Here is a 25,922-nt window from a genome sequence, read left to right as displayed (position 1 = left end):
GAAATCTGATGAGGTTCTACAAGTTGAACTGTTGATGGCAGAGGATGGCTTCATTACAGGATGATAACAGCCCAACACCACAGCTTATTACAGACCTGCCGTGCCCCCAGATATAATTGGATACTTTTCCCATCTAAATTCCAACATCATTGCCAGTCATTGACAAGTGACAAATAGAGGACAAACTTCCGAATTACACAGAAATCCCAAGGACACATATACTAAGTTGAAAAGAGTTGATTGAAGATACTAAGGGCGGAAGAAGGGAAAGAAATGAAAGAGTTCAACAGCAAAGACTTCTCCTCTGAATGTGTTAACCTTGTAATCACCTCCTTCATTTTCCTCAGGGTACCTTTTTTTTTTTATCAGCTAAAGTCTCTTGTTCTACAGCTGTCTCACACTGGAGCCACCAACTAAAAATCAGAATCTAACAGTTTAGAATACTTAGTATGGTTCACCTGGGATTTGCAATTAGACACTCCAGTCATGAATTCCATTCTTCTAACAAGGACGCTGAGCTCGGTGTTCTTATTCCCAGAAAATGCATTGGCTTTGTTCACTGTATCTTTTGCTCTGTTCCCAAGATCCCTAGAAGTTCCTCTGCATTGCTATTTTTCTTTCTCCATTTTCTTTTCTACTTATCCACTATCATGTGCTGCTGTTTTCCAAGAAAAAAAAAAACCTCTATATTCTATATACATTTGTTCCAATCAGGGAGCCAAAGTGAAACATACCAAAGTTGGTATGTTTTCAAGCTTATTACTAACTCCAGCTTTGGAGCAAATGTCAACTTGAATACTAGTACCACTACAAATGGAAACTAAAGCTATGCAATACCAGAATGTAATTATCCATTTTAGATTACAGCTGGAAAGAGCAGAGCCTAGAAGGAAATCTAATAAATTTGCCAAATCTATTAGATTAGATTAACTTAGATTAGATTAGTTTAGTTCAGGTTTATTAGCAGCCTTGACTCAGCTATGATTTCACAATAAGAGCTTTCTAGAACAATAATGAGTATCAAATATCAAACTGCTTGAATTTCTAGCCCCTCTAGCACTAGTAACTAGATAACCTTCAGCAACCAGCTTTACAAAACTCCAATGTTTCCATCTCTAATATGGTATAATAGTAGCATATGTTAGTAATGACTAAATTAAGAAATCTTAAAATCTTAGTGCAGCGCCAACCTCATTGGTAAGAGCTCAGTGTTAACTTGTATTGGGAATGTGTTAATGGAGAAAATAACCAGAAATAAGGTTCCTTTTCCCTAAGGTATATCCTCTAAAAAATAAACTACCCTGAAAACTACATATATTGAAATTTCTACAGTAAAGATTCTCCAACACTGTATGCATCAGGATATAAGAGGGCTTTTTAAAATTCACCAACTCCTAGAGTATCTGATTCAGATTTGTATTTGCATGTCTAATAATTATGTTTTTCAATGCTAATGCCAACACCTGCTGCTGAAGACCAGGTGAAAGCTACTACTATAGCAAAGAGCTGATCAATAAGGCATCTACCAAGGATCAGCCACTCTTGTCCCTGTGATAGTTCTTCAGATGTTTGCAGGGGGGGGGGGGTGGCCAAAAGGGAACACAACTGCACTGTTGGTGGGAATGTAAACATGTTCAACCACTCTGGAAAACAGTATGGAGGTTCCTCAAAAGACTAAACATAGAGCTTCCCTATGACCCAGCAATTCTCCTGGGCATTTCTCCAATAGAATGCAAGCTATACCACACTAAAGTGACCAGCACAACCATGTTTACCTAGCTAAGATATGGAATCAACCCAGATGTCTCTCAGTGGATAAATGGATCAAAAAATGTGGTGTATATACACAATGAAATTCAATGCTTCCATGAGAAAGAATGATATTGCATCATTCATAAGGAAACAGAGAGACTTGAAAAAATATATATTAAGTGAAGTAAGCCAGACCCAAAGAAATATAGATTGCATGGTTTCCCTCATTTGTTGTAACTAGACTGCTCCTATAATATCTACAAGTAAACAAACTGGATGGTTAAAGACAAAAAATACACTTGGACAGTATAAATTATTCAAGACTCTAGATAGTCACACAGTGAGACCAAAGGAGGATATTCTTAGGAAAAGATGATAAAGGCTCAATACCTATGTGCATATAATCATATAAAATGATATTTATCAAAATGTTCTCCAAGAAATGGAAATAAAAGGTTTTTTGTTATTTTGGGGGTTTTGTTTCCCCTTTATTGCTGTTTTTGTTTTCTGTACCCTTGTCTTGCATGTAAGCTTATCTGTTTTGCGGAGGGCAAAGAGGGAGCACAAAAACAGTGAGACAACGGGTGAACAAATACAACAGTGATACTCACTAGACATTATGTTGAAAATGAACTATGCAACTGGCTGGAAGGGGGCCTCTGGGAGATAGGGAGGAAAAGGGTGACACTGTTCAAAAAGAAATGTACTCATTACCCAACTTATGTAACTGTAACCCCTTTGTACATCACTTTACGATAACAATGTTTTAAAAGATCATACTAGAATCCGAAAACTTTGCTCAGTTCCAACTACCAATCATCATAAGCCAATTTAAAAATGTAAATTGCATCATAATATAACAAAATAAACTGAAGTTTAAATTTATGTTTAAAATTTTCCATAAGCACTTGGGTGGGTGGCTAAAGAATAATAATCAAAAATGGAAATGAGATAAATGGCCCTTTTAAAACCTTCAAATTCTAAGATCTAGATAAAGAAAGACATTTCTACTCACATCCCTTTCATTTAAAGTAGTATTCAAGGTAAAATATTTGAAGCCAGTCACAGCAACAAATGTTACACAGAAGCCTGGTAGAGGAACAGTTGACCTCATTAATGCCAGCTTCACAGTTTAATAGCATTCTATCTTGTTGAATGTTAAGGTTTAAAGTGCAAATTAAACATGGCACCAGAAATGTACTGTTCCATTTTGTCCTGTTACAATACATTTTTTGACTATAGTTAATATGACCTTCATTACAGTGACCAAAGAAAGCAAAATTCTAAAAAAGTAAGTTTTTTTTTTCTTGTCCTGGGGCTTGAACTCAGGGCCTGCGTGCTGTTTCTGAGCCTCTTTGTACTCAAAGTTAATGGCTCTACCACTTGATCCACAGAGCCACTTCCAGTTTTCTCTGGGTAGTTTATTGGACTTTTCTGCTGAAGCTGGCTTCAAACCATGATCTTCAGATATCAGCCTCTTGAGTAGCTAGGATTACAGGCCTGAACCACTAAAGCCCCAGCATAGGTAAGAAATTTTCTGTGGTTTTATTGTATCTTATGCTTTTAAATTAGTAGTAAGTACCTTCTAGAACAAAGGTTTTACACATGTATTGGGTTCCATAGTCCTCAAATCATAAATTAATCATGTTTCTACTGACTGATTGTTTCTAAGTATATAACATCCTGCTATTCTACTCCAACTTCTAACTTGAATCTGGAATCTTTTATTCAAGGGCATATTTAAAAAACTATTACTTTTATAAGAAAATGCAATGTGTGAACTAAGAGGACAGGATTTCACCTTTATTTTGTTTCATGTTAGATGAATTTCTTTGACTATTTAAGATTATTCTTTACATAGAAAGAAATCAAATATGGAAGGGAAATTTCTTTGATGATTGATAGTGGTGTTTGATTATTTTTCTTTAACCAAACTCAAACTAGAGCTTGCTTTCACCTTGCAAGACAGATAATTCTTCTATACTGTAAAGCAATGTCTAATTTTCATGAAATTGACTGTAACAAATTATCTTATTCCATTGCCCCATTCAAAAGGAAATGGAAGAAGTTGGAAAAAAATTATACTAAGTGAAGTGAGCCAGACCCAACGAGACATGGGCCCTATGGTTTCCCTCATAGGGAATAATTATCACAGGTTTAGGCTAGTCACAACAGAGGATCACAAGAGCCAATAGTTATACCCTTATGAACACATAAGATGATGCTAAGTGAAATGAACTCCATGTTATGGAAATGAGTGTTGTATCACTGTTGTAATTACTTTCAACATGCCATGTGAAACTGCAGCTTCTTTTGGTGATGATCCTCTTGTATCTCCTTCTTGTGGTTGTACCCACGCTATCATTGTATCTCATCTGAGTACCCTGGATACTGTATATACTGGTATTAGAACTAGGGAAGTGAAAGGGAATATCAAAATCGAGAGACAAAGGATAAAAAGACAGACGACTCCAAAAGCAATACTTGCAAAACCATTTGATGTAAACCAACTGAACAACTCATGGGGGGGAGAGGGAAAAGGGGAGGGGAAGGGGGGAAGGGGGGAGTGAGGGAGGAGGTAACAAATAGTACAAGAAATGTGCCCATGGCCTTACATATGAAACTGTAACCCCTCTATACATCACTTTGACAATAAATAATTATTATTTTAAAAATGCAAAAACAAATTGTCTTATTCAACTTTTTCAGACTTGGACTTTTTCTACACATTGAGATTGCTGAGCCCTAAGGAACACAGCGTGGTTGATGAAGATCTGCGGATTGAAGAGGGGATTCCAGGTACATGTGATGATTGTCCAACTCTTATTGGAGCCAGACTCTTACCGAAATAGCTCCACACTGTGTAATCACTGGTGTTCAAATGGTACAGGAAGATGACCTTGAGGGACAGCATCATTTCTGCTTAAATAATGATCACTAATTGAGGTCTTCTATCTACTAGCTCTTGTACTGAGTATATGGACACACACATGCCACATATATACTACATATATAACACACAGATGGTTCACAATCTACAAGGAGAAAAAAACATATGTTCCCTGTGTATCCTTCCTTAAGCATCCCATACTCCAGGTGCTCTGGGATTGTTTTAGGTGATTGATTATATATCTTGTTCTTTCTCATCCCACAGCCTGAGCACCTAGGCTCCTCCTTCTTGGGATACACTTTCTGCCTTTACTTACTATTTATTATTCATGTTTTCAAGTGTCAAGTTAAACACTGTTTTCTCCAAGAAGGCATCTCTAGCATCCTGGTTATGTCCTTGGTATTCTGAGATTTTCCCATTTTATGACATGTATTGCAGTTGGTAATCATGTATATCATGGGAATCTTTAGTTCATAATCATCTTTTTCACTAGTCAACAACATCTTACAATCTTGATCAAGATGTTGTCATAGCTAGAATCTGGAACCAACCCAGATGTCCCTCAGTAGACGAATGGATCAGGAAAATGTGGTACATATACACAATGGAATTTTATGCCTCTATCAGAAAGAATGACATTGCCCCATTTGTAAGGAAATGGAAGGACTTGGAAAAAGTTATATTAAGTGAAGTGAGCCAGACCCAAAGAAACATGGACTCTATGGTCTCCCTTATTGGGAATAATTAGTACAGGTTTAGGCAAGTCATAGCAGAGCATCACAAGAGCCCAATAGCTATACCCTTATGAACACATAAGATGATGCTAAGTGAAATGAATTCCATGTTGTGGAAACGATTGTTATATCACAGTTGTAACTACTTTCAATGTCCCATCTGTATCTGTAGCTTCTATTATTGATTATGTTCTTGTATCACCTTCCTGTGGTTGTCCCTACACTATCTCTGTAATCTTATCTGAGTATATTGGAAACCGTGTATACTGGTATTAGAACTAGGAAATTGATAGGGAATACCAAAATTGAGAGACACAGGGTAAAAAAAGACAAACAACTACAAAAGCAATACTTGCAAAACTGTTTGGTGTAAGTGAACTGAACACCTCAGGGGGGGGAAAGGGAAAGGGAGAGGAGGGATGGAGGTATGAGGGACAAGGTAACAAACAGTACAAGAAATGTATCCAATGCCTAACGTATGAAACTGTAACCTCTCTGTACATCAGTTTGATAATAAAAATTTGAAGAAAAAAAAAGACTGTGAGGTAAGGTCTATTACCCTCCTAATATTCCAGATGAAGAAACTAAGAATAAAAAATAGACTGTTCTTTTTATAAACAGAATAGAGCACGGAGAGCATATTTAAAAAACAAGAAGACCTCAACTAGAATGCAAATGACCATCTTCGTGGTCCACTGTCACTTGACAGAATTCATGGCAACAGGAAAATAAATCGTAAGAACCCTTGATTAAGTAGTCTGACCTCAGATGCTTTTTACTTCTCTTTCTTCCAGGCTTCAAACGTGCTGGTATTTTTAAGGTACTTTAATAACAGCACCGGAAGTTGCTTTGCTCACCCAAATGAGTAGTTTTCCCCTAAATCAAATAAGAGCCATCTCAAGGGCAGTTTGTAATTCTTCCATGCTGTGACGTAGAGGGTCTGAACAACAAGCTGCAGGGTACAGAGAAGCTAGAGTATGATATTTATGAAGTAAGGGGCAGCAAGAGAGAGTGGAACAAAATAAGACCTTGAATCTAGAGACCTGAATTCTCAGCCCAACTTCTTCTTTACCAATTATGTACCCCTGAAAAGTTGTCCAACTTCTGTGGACTCAGTTTCCCCATCTGTGATGACAGAATTGGATTGGATCATCCCCAAGATCCTGTTTGTCTGTTTCTAGGATTCACTGGCAAACAGGAATTTGAACAGTACATCTGTTTTATCCAGGAAAGGAAACTGAATGTTCTTTATCTGCCTAGAAAAAAATGTAGGGCTTTTCCAACCATATGAATATCTTAACCTATTAGTTATATCCATGCTATTATTTTGTAACAGTCAACAGTAAGCTGGGTATAATGGGAGTATGTAGCAACCTGCCCTTTCCCTATGGAGTCATTTCAACTTCCAATCCATTATTTCAGTGAATGGAGAAGCTAGTTAAGAATTATCTGTGGCTGGAGGCATAGTAGAGCACAACTATAATCCCGGCACTTGGGAATCTGAGGAACAGAGGAGCCTATGTTTGAGAACAGCCTGGACAACAAAACAAAATTGAGGATAGTCTTGGGGATACAGAGTATGACTCTGCCACAACAAATAAACAAAGCAATAAACAGCAAAAAAAAAAAATTCATTGTGGAAAAGACTAAAACCTTTTCTGTAGTCTTAGTTCATGTTCGGCCTTTCTAAATCTATGAATGAGGTCACTGTCTTACAACATAGCAATGCCCACCAGTTAAGGAACGCTTTGAAGACACTCCAACTAAATTATAACACCTCATTAACTAGTCTGATACACTCATGGGGACAACCATAAATCATTACACTGACAAGACTTAATGCTTGCTTTGTTTCTAATGTATTGTATAGTATCTAATTAAAAGACAGAGTGGTCTGGTTTCAGGAAACCTGATTTCTGATACAGAACTTGCCACTGTGTGATAGTGCACAAGTGTTTAAGCTGTGACATAATTCAAAGAAACATCCAGCACTCTGCTAAGCACTAGAGAGCAAGACCGATGCCTTCCAGGAACAAACTGGGAAGGAATGAAACTTTCTGCTATGGGCCAAAGAACTGTCTGTGCAAGCACTGGTCCTTGCCTGTGGAAGCTGTTGTTGTGTGCCACATTCATTTCATTCATCCACTCAGCACCCACTAGCAACCCCTTCCCCTGAAAGACACAATAAAAAGAAAACAAAATTGTCCCTAAGTGACATAGTCCTTCCTTTGGATTCATGGAGGAATGATCTTTTGATTACTTAGTTGTCACAAACAAGTTGCTGAGGACACACACCAGATGGAGAACAATCCCAGAAGAGAAGATATAAAAGACAGAGTCCCCCGTCTTAAGAAGCTGACATGTTATTCAGGGGGAAAAAATCCCTATGCTGAGGGCAACTATAGGATGACAGGTGTGATGGAAATGCACAGGAAGTGATCTTTCCCTAAAGCAGGAAAAGGACTCATGAAGACAATAAAGGACTATGTGGGCATGGACTCAGAGTACTCTTTTCAACTCACCCCATATGCTGTTCTTGCTCCATGACCTAGAAACACAAATCTACTCTCAAACTGGCTTAAAATGGTCATAGAGATAGAGAATAGTAACATTTTTTTTTGCTTTCAAGTTAACATGGACTGGGCAGACATTTCTCCCTGCCTCCTAGATGACAACTTTTGAAAGGTTTCTTTGAAAGTAAATCTGTTGTGCTAATTTGTCTCTTCCTGTACTTTATCAATAAATCCTCAGGAATATTAAACTATAAAGAAAGATTTCCAAAATGCATGGTCCTTTTGAATGCAGTCCACAAAGGCTTCCAAATGAGAACAAAGTACCAGGTGTGTACCACTCCATTCATGTGGTTTTCAACCTTTCAAAAGAGGATGCCAGACACAAAATGGACCACTGGCCTAGATTTTGATGTGTGAGAATGTAAATAACTGTTGGCTTATTATAGTGAAGAAAAATCTCAAAAGCTTATTGTTGCTTTTTGTCCGATGGAGTTTCTTTCATTATGACACAGTCTTTCTATCGTTGGTGACAGGAGAGAAATACCTTTTGTTTATCTTACCAACAGTATGACTGATGGACTCATTCTTATAGGAACAGAGTATAAAGATGAAATACAGGTGGCCAAGACCTAAAGGTCCTTTCCTGTAACAAAACTTAGGCTTTACTGTTACAGAGTATCTGAGAAGGACACAAATATTAGCTTAAAAATAGTAAGGTTACAGTTCTAGTACTTTTCCTAGATAATACTCCTAGATGAGCCATTACTTTTTCTTTTAGCAGAATGGAGTGCTTCATTTATAAAGTATTACAGGAGAATGAGATGGTAAATTATATTAAAAAGTCTCAGGAAGACTTAGAGATTTTGATGGATCTCTGTAAACTACCTTTCCCATATGATTCTAAGGCATTGCAGTTCAAGGAAATTTATAAATAGTTATACTAAAATATATATTAAGAAAGGAATGTTATTTTGTTGCAGGGAGGAATAACCATTGCATTAAGTCAAGACGTGGAATTCTTATGGGTTTACCATATTCACTTCATCATCAATATCCTAAAACTAATCTTTCATAATATTGCTAATCATTTCTTTAAATTTTTTTAAATGAGGAATATGAGTTGCACCTATGAAATAAAAATAGACTTTAATAAATGAGTCAGAAATAGAAGCCAACCTTCATAGATTCCCTGGTCAGGTACTGGAATAAAATTGGCCAAATACTAAAGTTATCAGCACAACCATGATCATTGCAACATTACGTACCATGCTCATTCAACATTACATACCATAGCTAAGATATTGAACCAACCCAAATGCCCCTCAATAGATGAATGGATCAAGAAGATGTGGCATATATACATAATGGAGTTCTGTTCTTCCATCAGAAAGAATGGCATTGCCCCATTCAAAAGAAATGGAAAGACTTGGAAAAAATTATATTAAGTGAAATAAGCCAAACCCAATGAAGAGTAGGTTGCATGGTTTCCCTCATTTGAAAGAACTAGAATATGTCTATGATATTCTTCTTTTTTTTGCCAGTCCTGGAGCTTGAACACAGGGCCTGAGCACTGTCCCTGGCTTCTTTTTGCTCAAGGCTAGCACTCTGCCACTTGAGCCACAGCACCACTGCTGGCTTTTTCTGTATATGTGGGCTGAGGAATCAAACCCAGGGCTTCATGTATGCAAGACAAGCACTTTACCATTAGGCCACACTCCCATCCCCATGTCTATGATATTTTTAACAGGGGATCTCTACAACCTAATTGCTTAATATATAAGACCATATATAATGAAGTATATCAACATGAACTCCAAGATATGAAAACAAGAGGTGATTATTATGCCCTGTACATAGTTTTCTGTTTCTTTTATTTTTTTCATCTCTCCTAATTTTCTGTGCCTTGTGTCTTATATATAAGATTATTCAGGCTGGGAATATGGCCTAGTGGCAAGAGTGCTTGCCTCCTACACATGAAGCTCTCGGTTCAATTCCCCAGCACCACATATATGGAAAACAGCCAGCAGGGGCGCTGTGGCTCAGGTGGCAGAGTGCTAGCCTTGAGCGGGAAGAAGCCAGGAATGGTGCTCAGGCCCTGAGTCCAAGGTCCAGGACTGGCCAAAAAAAAAAAAAAAAAAGATTATTCAACCAGGGAAAGGAAAAGGGAATCACAGAAATAGCAGCTCAAAGGAGAACTAATGCAACAATGACACTCATTTGACACTAGATTGGATATCAACCTTACAACTAGGGAGGGAAGGGGAGTAGGGAGGGGTAAGTGGGAGAAAATGAGGGATGGGGTAACACTGTTTAAAACAAATGCAATCACTACCTTACTTATGTAACTGTAACCCCCCCCCCGCCCCGCTCATCACCTTATCAATAAAGATAAAATAAAAGAGGCCAAAAACATGGATATATATATATATATATATATATATATATATATGTATTTACTAGGGATTGAGAGAGTTGCAGCTATTGAGGGAGACAAGCCTATTTTCTTCTGCAAGTCTGCTGGCCACACAGGTGTAAACTTCAGAAGGAGAATGGTAGAATTGTTGAGACTCTGGAATTTTATAAATTACAGCTCAGAAGAAAAAGAGAGAGAAAAAAGATCAACACTGATCTATTTCACATCAAAGCTGAGCTTTCAAACCACCCTATACATGCTAAATTTCTTAGTGTTATGATATGTCATTCTCTGGCCTCCTAGGAAATTTCAACAACCACCTGAAGCAATCAATAAAAATCCTTTCCCTTCTCACAAGACTCAAGCAATATTCTCTAACTTTGTTTTGAGTCACTGAAAGGAAGAATTTTTTTTACAGTTCTTTTGAAATGTACACCTATAAAAAGAAAAATATGTGTTTGTTTCAAAATTATAACTCTTTTTTATATATATTTCTAAAATTAAGTTCTTGTAATCTTGTAATTAGAACATGCATGGCTTTAAAAGACCTAGATGTTAGCAGGTATTACAGCTATGATGAATTGGTGGGAAAGAATAATAAAGGATGGTTTTAGCAGCTGTGAAGTTTGCAGATGTGGAAAAACTTTGCTGAGTAAAATTCTTAAATTCTTTATCAGAATGTTATCAAAGCCAATACAATAAGCATGTGTATACTCATAACCCATCATGAGTTGAATATTCCAACACATTTGATTGAGAGCTTTAGATAAAACTGAACTCTTCTGAAACCCTTCTCAACCCTTTACCTCTCTCTTTCTCCCCAACAACAATCCCTGTCCCAAACATATTTGTGAAGTGCACTCTCTATATATTAGCCATTAATACATATTTGAAAATTATATAAAAACATGTACAGAAATGCCATCACACCCTGTATAACTTTCTACAGTTTGCTTTTGTTTTGGGATCTTGGGGGTTTTGAAATCTGTTCTTATATATTTGTGTCATTTTTTTTCAACTGCTATATCATGAGTAGCAGCCAACATTTTTTTTGGAGGGGCTTAAACTCAAGCCTGGACAATCAGTATTTGTGCTCCAGGCTGGGTTCTACCATTTGTGCCATGACTACACTCTCAGCTTTTTTGGTGGTTAATTAGAGATTGCAAAGAAATTGTATAGACTTTTCTACTTGGGCTGACTTTGAAATTCAATCCTCAGATCTCAGGTTCCTGAGCAGTTCAGATAATTACACCTGTGACCCACCAGTGCCATCACCGTATTCTTCTTGATAAGCATTTGAAAGATTTTTCTCATCTTACAGACAGTACTGTCGTGTTTGGATTACATGTTCTAGAACTTTCTAGGACCTACATCAAGAGGAGATAGATAAACGGATATATATATGCCAGACCAAACTATCAGTGTACTTGCCCTGTTAATGGGGCTTGAACTCGGGCCTGAGTGTTGTCCCTGAACTGCTCTTGCTACTGCTGCTACTTCTCTTTTTCTTCTTCTTCTTCTTCTTCTTCTTCTTCTTCTTCTTCTTCTTCTTCTTCTTCTTCTTCTTCTTCTTCTTCTTCTTCTTCTTCCTCTTCTTCCTCTTCTTCCTCTTCTTCCTCTTCTTCCTCTTCTTCCTCTCCTCCTCCTCCTCTTCTTCTTCTTCTTCTTCTTCTTCTTCTTCTTCTTCTTCTTCTTCTTCTTCTTCTTCTTCTTCTTCTTCTTCTTCTTCTTCCTCTTCTTCTTCCTCTTCTTCCTCTTCTTCTCCCTCTTCTTCTCCTTCTCCTCCTTCTCCTTCTCCTTCTCCTCATTCTCCTCCTCCCCCTCCTCCTCCTCCTTCTTCTCCTTCTTCTTCTCCTTCTTCTTCTTATTCTCCTTCCCCTCCTCCTCCTGCCCCTCCTCCTCCTCCTTCTTCTTCAACACTGTCACTCCAACACTAGAGCACTAGAGCCACAGCCTCACTTCTAATTTTGGGGTGGTTAATTGGAAATAAGAGTCTCATGGACTTTCTTACTCTGGCTGGCTTCAAACCAGATCTAAGCTTCCTGAGTAGCTAGGCATGAGCCACTATTTCACAACGCCCTACCAAAGTGTTCATCCCAGTTGATGCCCTCACTAACAACGGGAGAGTGTTTTATCACATTTCCCACACCTGATTTTCTATGTCTTTGTAATTTGTCATTTCTGATTGTGTTTCAAATAGCGTTCTTTTTCTATCTTGAGCTATCAGTGAGGTCGACCTTTTTACGTCTGTCTGACCAATTTCTGTTTCTTTTTCCACACTTACCAACTCATATTGTTTGTCCATGTTCTGATTGAGTTGCTTTTTCTTTCATATTGGTAGCTTACAGTTATATTTTTGTGGCTATAATAAATTGATCTATGGTAGGGTCTGTTACTCACTTTTTTAACTTGTGGTCTCTTTTCTGAGAACATTTTAAATTTTATAGCACATGTCAAGATGGCATCATTTATGATTCCTCTTGTCTCTGACTAAAAAAACTTTTAAATATTAATATGATAAATGTACTCACAATATTTTATTCTAACACTTTGAATATTTAGGATAGTGACATATTTTTAAAAATTGTATGTTAGAACATTTACCAATTATTTTTCTGAGATTTTCTTTAATCTGTAAATGTGGTAGATTACACTAATAACTTTTTGTTAATATGAACCAGATGGGTTTTTTCAAGAATATAGAATATTTTACTTTGTGTTCATTCATTTATTATAAATTTCTATATATTGTTACTAATGTTTTATTTAGGATTTTTACATGCTCATAACTTAGAGTGAACTAAAATTTTATTGTTATGAATTTCCCTAATTATGCCTTATCAAATTTATACTGACCTACTAAAATAAGCCAGTTATCTCTTAAGTTTCCCCCTCCCTTCCCCATTTTCTCAAAGAGGAAATAACTTGTTTGTTTTAATACCACTAATATTTATTAATAAATTTTCTGTACCATCACTAAGTATTGTCTACTTGTGTCATATTTGTATTTATATAAGCTTTTATCAACAAACATATTTCAATAATATAATTGTTATTGGGAAGAAAATCATTGGGTAGAAAATGTGGTATTTTCTCTCCCAATATCATCAGTCATAAAGAAATAAGCAGGGCACCACCTCCATCTGGAGGATGCTTGTGATAATTCCAGCACAAGCAACCAGAAACCTTCTGAAAAGCAATATTTAACATCTAAGCTTATAATACAATGTTAATAGAAGTCATGACTAATTGATTTCAAATGGTGAAGAAATCAGTTTTTTTCCTGTTTTCATTCTTGTTTTCTTTGCATAGTTGTAGGAAGAAGTTGCCATTTAACAAAGAAGTTTAGGAATACACTATTCTTGATCAATGTCACCCCCTCAACATTCTCATCCATCCCTCCCCTAGCTACCCTTTCCCTCATGGTTCTCAATTTTGTAGAATATACATTGGATTCTTGGCTGAATTTTCCCTGTCTTCTCTCTTCATTTCTCTTCCCATTTCCCCTTGAAAGAGCACTCTAAAATAAAATTATTCAGGTGACTTTTGTTTTCAAGTTTCTTTTCCTAAATTCTTACTTAAAATGACTCCTCTATAAATTTTGTGTGGGGAACAGAAGATAACACTTTTAAGTTATGATGAATAGAAAAAAAAGCTACACAAAATGCCCTACCCTTTGAAGGCTTAACATGTGAATTAGCACAAAAACTATTTCAAACAATTTTACAGTGAAGAAATCTGGTCAGCTTTAATATTTCAATGTTATTTAGTCACCGTACCCCCTTTCCCTATGCCTTGTCTACTTGGGGTCAAGGAATTACTTTGATAAACATTTAATAAATTGGAACTTCAAAATGGAAAATGAAAGCTACATAGAGTCAATGGGATAAACTTATACATAGGTACACAGTTCACATATAGAACACAACACCCCCCGCCCATAAAAAAAGATAAAGGAAGGAAAGGAGGGAGGAGAGAGAGAGAGAGAGAGAGAGAGAGAGAGAGAGAGAGAGAGAGAGAGAGAGAGAGAGAGAGAGAGAGAGAGAGAATCACCAAAGCTTTAGTCCTATATAATAGCCCTACATAGTAGCTGTACTGGTTTGTTTCACCTTCCTCAAAACACTCTACCACAGACTGGGTAAGTTATAAATAAAAGAAGCCTATTTTGGCCCATGATTTTTTGGATGTAAAGTTGAAATCCTACATCTGGACATTTTTTTCCATCTGGAAAAGTCAGAAAGCAAAAGGCATCCCACTGGAAAGAAATAAAAAGTTCATCTGCTTACCAGTGTGTGTATGTGTGTGTATGTCCATGTACATGCGTGAGTATTTGCATGTACATGCACCGTGGTCTTTCTTTCTTCCTCTTTCTTCCAATCAAGCCCCTGGTATTTAATCATGGGACTCTACCCTGATGAAAGTATCCAACCCTGCAAACCTCCTAAAGACCCCACCTCTAAATACCTTCCATCTCTCACAAATGAAGCGTTAAGTTTCAACACATGAGTCCTTAGGAAACATTTAAACCATATTCAAACCATCGTAGCAGCTAAATTAAGAGAATTACTTTAAAATAGATAGATGTGTGTGTGTGTGAGAGAGAGAGAGAGAGAGAGAGAAAGAGAGGTACTAAAATTCGTAATCATTTGCATTTCCAAAGTGCTACTTTTCAAAACAACCAATGTAGTCAATGTTGTATGCATGAAAGAACAATCATAAAAACTTCTTTTCTCTCTCATTTACAACACACACACACACACACACAACTGGAGTGGAGTGGAGTAGCAGAGGTGTAACTGTTACATATCAGAGTACAAGAAGGCAAATGTGTTAAGTCATTCCTCAAACAGACATCCATTAATATAATAAAATGTCTGTATTCAGCCATGAAAATGTGATTCTCCTTTTGGATTGAATTTACTTTGAGCAACTAACTTCAGCAGTCTAACTAAATAGACTTATTTAAGCACTGCTAGAGATAGGGGAGAGAAAATAAAAGAGAGAAAACAGTTTTGCCAGGATCTGGGGAGTGCTGACCTGTCTAAATGTCTTTTTCCTTTTTTGTGATCATCTATCTTTACACTCAAGAGGACCAAGAGTAACTGAATAAACATTATCTTGTCCTTGGCCTTCACCAAGCAAAATTGTTTATATCGGAGACCATTTCCCTTTAGAGCCTGAGATCATTATTTTAAAGTAAATTGTCAAATGCTCCACAGTTGATCTCAGTTCAGTCCTGCCATTTGCTGCTCTGTGAAGCAAGACCAGGGCATGACATTAAGCCTGTGACTACAGAACATGAGAAAAATGTTCCTAAGATAAAATAAAACATCACCCACAGTTCCTGGCACTGAAAGTAAGCCATTGAAATATCCCTGCCTTAGAAAACATGATACCATACTGTTTCAGAAAAGTGACAGGCAAGCCCACCTCCTGTGCCGTTGTGAGAATTTGATGAAATGATAGCTGGAAAGGAGCACAGGGCTACAACATTTGCAGGAAATTTCCAATAAACTATTTGGATTATAATGTAGCAAAATGTCTCCGCTGGAGAAAATATTGTGTGATTACCTGCTTACACTTTTTCATCACCATACATTGCTTCTTTTTTATCTTTCTCCACATTTATATTTCTCCCTACAACCTGAATCAGCCTGATTATACTACAATAATTACATTATTTATTTCTTGCAACCATCCTAGTTAGGTAGGTCAAGTCCTTTTATATCTGCTGCTCAGTCAAGTCATATAAGATTTTAAAAGGTTATATACAGGTTGCACATCTCTTTTGATCACTAAACCAATTTCTGGAATGCCAATGAGTGTTATCCATCCATCTTCAATTACTACACTGAAATGCTTGTGTCTGGATACTTGGTGAAGAAAAAAAAGATACTTCAGCTTACAGTTCTGGGGGTCCTAGAACATGGTGATGGCTTCTGCACCATTCTGATGAGCAGCTCTTTTCTATGTCACTGTAAAAAGAAAGATAGCCTCAAAATGCTGATGTTCATGAAAGGGAGAGCCCCAATGCTGAGAGGAAATGGCCAAGATTGTTCCTTTATCACAAAAGCTACTGCAAATGAATTATGCTATTCTTAGTCTCTTTCTTGGTAAATGTGCCCTTCTCAGTCTGTGAGATCTGAGGTCTCATTCATTCTTGCGTGAAAGCAGCGTGTTTTGGAGTTCAGAAATCTGACATCAAAATCTTAGTGTTTGCCCACAAGAATAAACATAACAACTCAAAAGGCTCTCTCTACTGACTGAGCTTTTAAGTTTTGCAATACATGGCATGAATTTCTGTTGCAGTGTTTTCTTCTTCAGTACCAAGACAGTACTCATTGTTGAGTAGAGATTTATCCCACATGCTCAGCAAGTATCCATGCAGTCCAATGCAGACACATGCATTTCAGTGTAGTAATTGAAGGTGGATGAATTGGGTGATGTCATTCTTTCTGATGTAAGCATAGAATTCCATTGTGTATATATGCCATACTAGATTTTTCTTATTTCAATGATTTATTTAATCTAATTACACATTAATTTTTCAAGGTTGCTGTAACAATGCACCACACTGACTTAAAACCAACAAACAAAAAAGAACTGTTGCTGGACACATGTATCTCAGGACTGCAATCCTAGCTAGTCAGAAGGCTGAGATCTGAGGATTGCACTTTGATGCCAACACAGGCAGGAAAGTTCAGGAGGCTCCTGTCTCCAATTAAGCACTAAAAAGCCAGAAGTGGAGCTTTAGTTCTAGTGACAGAGTGCTAGCTTTGAGCACAAAAGCTCAGAGACCGCACCCAGGCCCCGAGTTCAAGTCCCAGGATCAACATACATACAAAAGAGAAAGGTATTGTCTAACAGTTGTGAGGCTGAAAGTCTTCAGGTCACATAATAGCAGGGGCATGCTCTCTCTCTGCAGGCTCTAGGGAGGATCTGGCCCAGTACTTCTCTTAGTTTTTACTAATTCCTGTGACAACATAATCACCATCTTCACATGGGATTCACCCTGTGTGTGTCCCTGTATCTACATTTCTCCTCTTTAAAAAGATACCAATTATATTGAATCAGGGTCCCACCTGTCTAAAGTAATATAGCCTTATCCTCCTAATTATATCTGCAACAAACCAATCTAAGGACATAACTTCAGGTAACAGAGCTTATAACTTCAACATTTGAAATGGAGGAATGCACATTTTAAACCATAGCACACTTATAATCTGTAATTAAATCATTGTTGTTATATTTTATATAGATATTGCATGTTTACATTTGCCTATATTTATTGATTTCACTGTTCACTATTGCTTCAAGTGTCACACTTCTTTCTAGATTTAACATTCCTTCTTTTAATTCATATATTTTAGTAGTTCTTTCACCAAGCATGAGCAGTAACTTTTCTTAGTGAGGTGTTAAATTTGTTTTTATTTTGTACACATTATTTTATATACTAAGTATTTAAGTTCTAAATCCTTACTGTCCTCAGACATTTGAATATAATATTCCTTTGTTTTGGAGCCTCAATTATATTTGGTGTGAATGGTATAGTTTAGTTTGTCTATTTGTTTCTCTGTATAGATGGCTTATTTTTCTTTCTTTCTCTCATTCTCTCTTTTTTTCTTTCTTTCTCTCATTCTCTCTTTTTTTCTTTCTTTCTCCTCCCTCTCTCCCTCCTTCCCTCCTTCCCTCCTTCCCCTTCCCTTCCTTCTTTTCTTCTTTTTTTTTTTTTTTTGCACCAGTCATGGGGCTTGAACTAAGGACCCGGGTGCTGTCCCTGAGCTTCTTTTTGGCTTAAGGCTAGCACTCTACCACCTGAACCACAGCACCACTTCTAGCTTTTTCTGAGTAGTTTATTGGAGATAAGTGTCTTGTGGACTTTTCTACCTGGGTTGGCTTCAAACCTCAATCCTCAGATCTCAGCCTCCTGAGCAACTAGGATTATAGTTAGGAGCCATCAGCACACAGCTGCCTTTTCATTTTTGGGTTTTTTTATTTATTAATTAAATTTTGTTGACAAGGTGTTGTACAAAAGGGGTACAGTTACATAATAGGGCAGTGAGTACATTTCTTGTGATATCTTACACCCTCGTTTTTCTTTCTCTTCCCTAGATCAGGTAGGCATATATATAATACCCAGTGTACCAAAAACATATACAGTAGCCACGTGGCATACACCAAAGGAAATTCACCTAGAACTCTAAATATACATCAACAATAGAGTTTGCAATATTTTTTTAATTTAACATTATTTGGAAACAATTGGCTTGACAAAGAGAATCATATAAACTTCCTGTGGCGATAGTGACCATGACTTCATCTTCTTCCCCACACACCCCATTAAGCCTAGTAGTATACAGATGAAGAAAAAAAAATAAAAGAAAGAAAGATTATTCAAGGGGAATGGTAGAAGGGTAAAGTTCCATGGTAGAGCATGTGTTCAGCCTGTGCAAGATCCTGAGTTCAATCCCAACACCTTGCCACACACATATACACTAGATAAAAGAGTCTGATTATGGACTTTTTTAAAGAACCAATGTCAGTTCAATCCTTAGTGAATTACCAAAGGCTGTCCTGGCAGTCATGATAAGAGGGGAAAGGCAGTGCCTGCTCTGTCAGGAAGCCCTATGGCCTGGAGATGTTTCAAAACAAACTCCTGAACTCTGTCTTTTATTTTATACCATTTAAAGAAAAAAAAAGTAACCCCTCCATTCTTGTTCTTTATGTCTTTTCACAGTCTTTGGGAAACCACACAGGGAGTGACTTGCAGCTGAAAAGCCATTTGTAGCATCACTGAGCCACTAATGGCCACCCGCTCCCAGCAGGCTTATTTATAAAAATATGACTGTACGTCGGACCTAGTGTGTACCATGCTTCTAATAACACCCAGCAGTCCATAGCTGATTTTCACTATACCCCAGTTTCCAAGCGGATCATAGAACTAAATCATCTCTTACACCAGCCTGCTCATTTTGAAGCAAGTCATTTTACAGTGTGGTTAGCATAGCCCTTCTAGTTAAGGCTGATTGCTCAAAGCACTTTGGGCGATGTTGTCTTTGCCTCAGCATCTACAGTGAGGCAGTTGACACAAATTGCATCGTATGCTGCTTGAGATTTATTGCTGTTACTGCCAGGAGAATATCTCTGTGATGGTTACTGATGTATAACAGAATAAAACATGCACCCAAATCAAACCCTCAATCAACATTCCTTATTTAGTTCAAGATGCCAGTTGTATTGGTTTTCTTAAATGTAGGCTATTACCCAAGAAGATGACAAACAAAAGCTGCCTTTTTAAACTCATACTAAAAATCCTTTAGTGTAAGACTATGAAAATAACACTTTACTTTAAACAAATCCTTTGGTTCCAAAATAAATACATCGGCATGTCAAAAAACATCTTACAAAAATGTTATGCACATTTTACTTCTTAATCTCTATGGAACCCGTTAATTGGAGAGTTCAAAACAAAAATCGCAATAATTCGTTTCTTCTCTGTGTTCTACATTGAAGGGAAATAACAATAACATAAAATCACCCTCTATAGAAAGGATACACTGAGTATCTTTTGAAATGATTTTTGTAGAAGAATATAGTTAGTTTTCATTTCCTAGAAGCATATTGTGCAGGTCATAAATTTTACACTGCTGCCCAATTAGACTTTATATCAAGCAATACAATTTAGCCTTCTGTGAATCTATGAACTCTTTGGCCCACCATGAATTAAATGGTCCTGCAAATCACCACATACAAGATAACACGCTCTGTGTGCATATTTCCCCATTAATTACTTCTTCAATACTAATGTAATTAAGAGCTAGACCTAATATGTTGGCTTCTTATTTTAATTACAGTCTACATCATGTAATAATATTTTTAAAGTTTTTCTTTTGCATTTCACCTGACTTTATGATTAGAATTTTTCATTCTTTTATTATGATTTTGATTTAACCTGGCCTGTCACAAGTCTCACTTCAAACTTGTCTACAGCTAAGTGTGGCTACAGTTGGAGAGCCTTTCTTCTCTTCAAGTCCCATCTACTCACTCTTTGTCCAAACAAGTACTTACAAAGCACAAAAAGAAAAATCAGCTACAAATAAGGCTTAATAAATGGGGACTATGTGCATGAAATATCTGCTTTAGTGTGTTAACCATTGGTTCTCAAAGTCATTTAATTGCATTGTTAAATGTGATGTAATAGTTTTCCAAAATTGTAACTAGAAGAGGATGACAATGCAACCAACTGGATTAAGTCTTCATGCCAGGTGTTAACTGATCATGATTATCGTGGCCTCTGGGTACCAATGACCATACTGTGAGTGAGGGATGTGAACATCAGAGCAAAAAACAATGATTCTTATGGTCCAAATCATGATTTTGGTATCACTTTTCCTTTACTGTTTTTTTTTGCGGGGGGGGAGAATTTACAACTCCTTTGAGATGCATAGGCTTGAAAAGGTTCAGGAAACTGGTTCTATTGGCATAAACTCTCCATATTTGAAGCTTCTGTAGTAACCAATGTACATAAACACTCAAATTTCAACCTTAAACATATATATGCATATATATATATATATATAAAGACTGTGGAAAAGAAGTCCACAAAATTATTTAAATTACTACTCTTTGTATTAAATAGCTGAGGATAAGCCTAAGATAATTCTGACATTTTTAAAAACTTTATTTCAAATCTCAACAGGATAAGTAAGGATTTCAATATTAAAAAGTATAGCCACTCTGTTCACTGGGGGCTCGCACCTACAATCCTAGCTACTCGGGATGCTGAGATCTGAAGATCTCAGTGTGAGACTCTTATCTCCAATTAATTATAAAAAAAATAAAAGCCAGAAGTAGTGCTCTGGCTCAAGTGGTAAAGTACTAGCATTGAGCAAAAGAAGCTTAGCACCCAGGCCCTGAGTTCAAACCCCAATACTGGCAAAAAAAAAAAAAGTATAGCCAGGATTGTTTATGCAAGATTACATGAAACTAAAAGCATATAGTAAATAGTCAAGAGTAGCTGATGTTGATTACACAAAAAGTATATGTACTAGCACATAGGCAAATTTGGGAAACATTTTGCAAAGTGAAATAAGTCAATAACAAAAGATCATGATTTATACCTAAGTCCATTTATATGAAATATCCTGAAGAGGCAAATCCACAGAGACAGAAGGTCTGATGGTGCAGCCAGGAGTTCAAGGCCAGGCCGAGTGGGGAGGTGGGAGGAAGAATGAGTGAAGAACAGGAAGTCATTGCTGGAAGGTACAAAGTTTCTTTTCAGAAGGATAAAAATATTCCATAATTTATAGCAGTGATGGCTGCCCAACTCTGCAACTATACTTAAAGAGATTGAATTTTACTTGTTGACGGGATGCACTGGATACTGTTTGGATTCTATATCAATAAAACGGTTTCATGTTTTTTTCAAAATCCAGAAGGCTAAATTCTGCTACATAGGAGGATAAAAAATTGTCTTGTATTAGTATTCTTGACAATAGTGGTCAATATTTTTTTTCTTTTTAAACAGTGCAGGATTAGTGACACCAATCAGCATTTCTAACATTTACAGTTCAGTTTTTAAAGAGAGAGAGCTGAGCATTTTGTGTGTGCATTTTGTGTATGTTATACAGAGAAGGTGAAGCTGAACAATGGAAGTAATTATCTAAATTATCAGGACAAATACCTCCCCTATTCCACAAAGGAGATCTACAGCCACAAAGGGAGGAAAGCTATTCAGCATCTGTTTTAATCACATTATCCCTTGGATCGGATTGCCATTTTAAATTGATCAGAACCACTAAGTGACTGCTCAGCTTTCTGTCTTGCTGTATGCCCTCGTAACTACCCATTATTTCTAGGTCTTCAGACACTTCTATCGAGGAAAATGCAAAACAAAATTCTAAAAGGCATCCAGGAGCAGACTGGGTAGCTAGTTTTCCTCACTTGTGGATATCCTGTCTCCAATTCAACCTAGAACACAGACTCCTTCATCATAATAAATACTGCAGGCATCCTGCTTCATTCATGAATTAGGAGAACTGAGTCACAGAGGGCCTTGAAGGCTGCAGTCTCCATTTTACTTAACAAGATGATTTTACAGGCCACTAGTGCCAACATGGCCGACATACTATAAGTTTATTAGCATGCACTAGTTGTACAGAGGAATTTCATGTCATCTCTGTACACGCTTACAAGTACTCTGATTGAACTCATCTCCTCTGTTGTTCTCCCTTACCCATTCCCCTCTTCTTAAAACAATTTCAGTAGATTCCATTGTTCTGTTTTCATGCATGCAACTAAACTACTTCAACTATAGTCATCCTCATTCACACTCTTCTTTAGACCTTCCCACTCCCACTGGTACCCAACCATGCCACAGAGCCTGTTTCACTTCTTTGGGTGAATTTATACAAGTTCCAACACAGATTTAAAAGTAGGAGAGTGAACAGGAGAGAGAATAAGTGAGTGAATGAATAAACAGATGGAAGGTAGATGAAAGGAAGAAAGAGAGAGATGGGAAGGAAGGAAGGAAGGAAGGAAGGAAGGAAGGAAGGAAGGAAGGAAGGAAGGAAGGAAGGAAGGAAGGAAGGAAGGAAGGAAGGAAATATAGGTGGATACACACACATGGAAGAGAGAGAGAGAGAGAGAGAGAATTCCTGAAGAAAATATATTCAGGGTGAAAGTTCAGATCAGTTGAAAGTCTACCATCTTAATGTAGGGCTGCCCACACCACTGACTGAAAAAAGGGATGTTTGTCAGACAGCACATGTCAAATGGACTGGGACCCATCAATCTTTTCTTATCAAGGAGAGAATTCACCATGGACCTAGACTCAGTCACTTGTCTGGCAATCTGGGCAGCAAGTGTCAGAAAATGTTGCCCTTCATTTTATGTCACTGACACTGACCACAATGTTTTTCCTTCTTTACCAGGGAAAATAGGAAGTGAACTTAATGGAGGAAATGAGACTGTCAGAGGAATGATGGGAGAAGACCAATATTTTAAAAATGACAGATTGCCACCACTGAGTGCAGACACTCTCTGTTCAGAACATTCAGGACAGGTTATTATTATCCTAGCATGATTCAGAGAGGGCTCACTCACTCCTGCTGCTAACACGGTAACAAGCTGAAAGCCGGTGACATTCCATCCAGGAGAGACAGACCTGGCTTTGCACAGACAGAGGTCTACTGATGTGAAGTGAGTGTCCAATCATTTTTGTGTCTTAAAAGATGTAGCCATGCAACTTATTATGTACAGGAGGAGAATGGGAGTTTTGATTGTCATTGAGTTGAGTTATATTTTGCAGACCTCTCTGTCATACAGAATTGACAGAGAAAAATGGAGATTTCTCTTCATTGTTATGCAGTTTGGGGAAATTAAGGATGGCGAAGGAAATACATACAAATTAGCAACTCTGCTTTACAATTGTGTAAAAGCAAATATGCATTCCATCCATTCTTTGGGTACTGTATTTAGATCTTTGCCCAGGTTACCCATGATCCTCTCTGGTAAGGCTGGTTAGTAGCCATTAGCCACCACTCCTAATTTGCCACATACTAAAGAGAGGACAGAACCTGCTATCTATAATGGATTGTGTTGCCCAGCTGTGATGTTTAGTAGGTTAGGTATAAGAAAGGTATTTTTGCTTTATGATATTTCCAGTTTACAAAGGATTTATCCAGAGGTAAATCCATCATAAAGCAAAGACAAGTACAGTTAGAGGATCTATGATTTTTCATTGCAAAGGGAAAGCATAAGGACAATGACCATGCTCCTAAGGTTTATTCCTACCCCCACCTCCCACCTTGGGGAAATATCCATGTCAAACAAGGAATGTAACTGCCATTGGAGCTTGGAGACAGTACCCCCTGTAGGCTACAGTGAGCAGAACATTAAAGCTGTAAATGATCACATTAGCTACACAATGGTACTACAGCAATGGATCCATTTCAAAAACAAGTGAGTGCTTGATTTGGTGGCTCAAACCTGTAATCATAGCTACTTGAGAGACAGAGATTGGGTGATCATGGGCAGAGAATAAACCAAGTAAAAGGGAACTTCTTGAGATTCCACCTCAGATGGCTAGGTATGGTGGCACATGCCTGTTATCCCAGCTAGAGAGGAAGTGTGATGGCTGGGTGGAGTGATGTGTGTCTGTGATCCTCAGGATCATAAGGCAGGAAGCACAAATACACGGATCACAGCCTAGGTCAGCCTGGGCATAAAGTGAGACCCTACCACTAAAATAACCAATGAAAACAAGGGTTCAGGTAACAGAGCATCTGCCTAGCAAGCTCAAAGCCTTGAGTTCAATGCCCCAATACAGCCAAGGAAAAGAGAAAGAGAGAGAGAGAGAGAGTAATTCCATCAGTCTGGCTCTGTCAGAAAAATATGTTCTTTGACTGTACTTTGTCCCCTTTCTTAAGAGAAAGAGATGCAGCAAGGGGGAAAAAATCTCAACTGCTGATGTGCTGTAATGAATAAGAGTATGCCTACTTTGGGAGTATTAGAGCTATAAGCCTTGTTTCTGCAAGACACCTTCCTATGTTAGTTATCTCTGAGAGACCCGTCTAGGACCACATACTTTGCCTGACAAAAAGAAAAGACTTAGAGGAAGAAGCTACAGTTATTCTTGACATTTTGGAATGCACTTTTGCCACAGCCTGTGTTCCCTCATGGACTTTAAAATGTGAACCATTATAGGAGAAAGTTTGTTTTCTTTTGAAAAGAAGGGTCACATGTGTCTCGGCTTTGCCTTGAATTAAAAAAGATTTTAGCCTGTGCCTGAAAGGTTACCATCCAACCAAGTGATAAACAAGAGTAACATCTAGCTTTCTACTGATTAACTTATGGTTAGGTAGCAATATGGACAATAGTTGTTGATTTTTTATTATGAGACTAGAAATAAATGGGATGCGTAGGCTAGCCCTAGGTATAAGCTTATTAATTATATGTTTTCTTCCCTACCCTTGTCTGTTTTCCCTAGATTTTGTCAAAGGAATTTTACTTTTACATTAAGAAAACAAGCTGTCAAAAAGGATAATAAAAGAAAAGCATTACTATTTGTCTTTAACTTGGAAAAGGAAGACTATCAATGTGTTAACAAGGACTGACTTTGATAAGAATATGGGTAGTGATTTTTCAGATTTTAGTTTCTCCTAACTCGTCTATAATTTTTAAATTTTCTTCCAAAAACCATTCATTTTTAGTTAACTGATAATCTGAATAATATACTTAAATTGAAAATAAAATGATCCCATATTTATTAATTTGGGAGGGGGGAGTACTGGAGTTAGAATTCAGGGCCTTGAGCTTGCTAGGCAAGAGCTCTATTGTTGAGATTTTTTTGTATTCATTGTTTCTCAAATAAAGACTCACATTTCTACCCTGGCTGGCATGGACCACAATCTTACTTTTATTTCTTATCTAGTTGGATTATAAGCACGCATCATCATGTCCAGCTTTGATTAGTCAAAATGCTATATCATAAATGTTTTGCTCTGGCTGGCCTTTAACTTCAGTCCTCCCACCTCTACACCTGAGTAGCTAACAGGTGTTAGCTTTCATTCTCAGAACCATATTCAATTTCAATTTTCTAGATATTAATGTAAGAGAAT

The sequence above is a fragment of the Perognathus longimembris genome, chromosome 6 (assembly GCF_023159225.1).
Source record: "Perognathus longimembris pacificus isolate PPM17 chromosome 6, ASM2315922v1, whole genome shotgun sequence".
Taxonomy (NCBI): domain Eukaryota; kingdom Metazoa; phylum Chordata; class Mammalia; order Rodentia; family Heteromyidae; genus Perognathus; species Perognathus longimembris.
Note: the sequence above shows the minus strand (reverse complement) of the source record.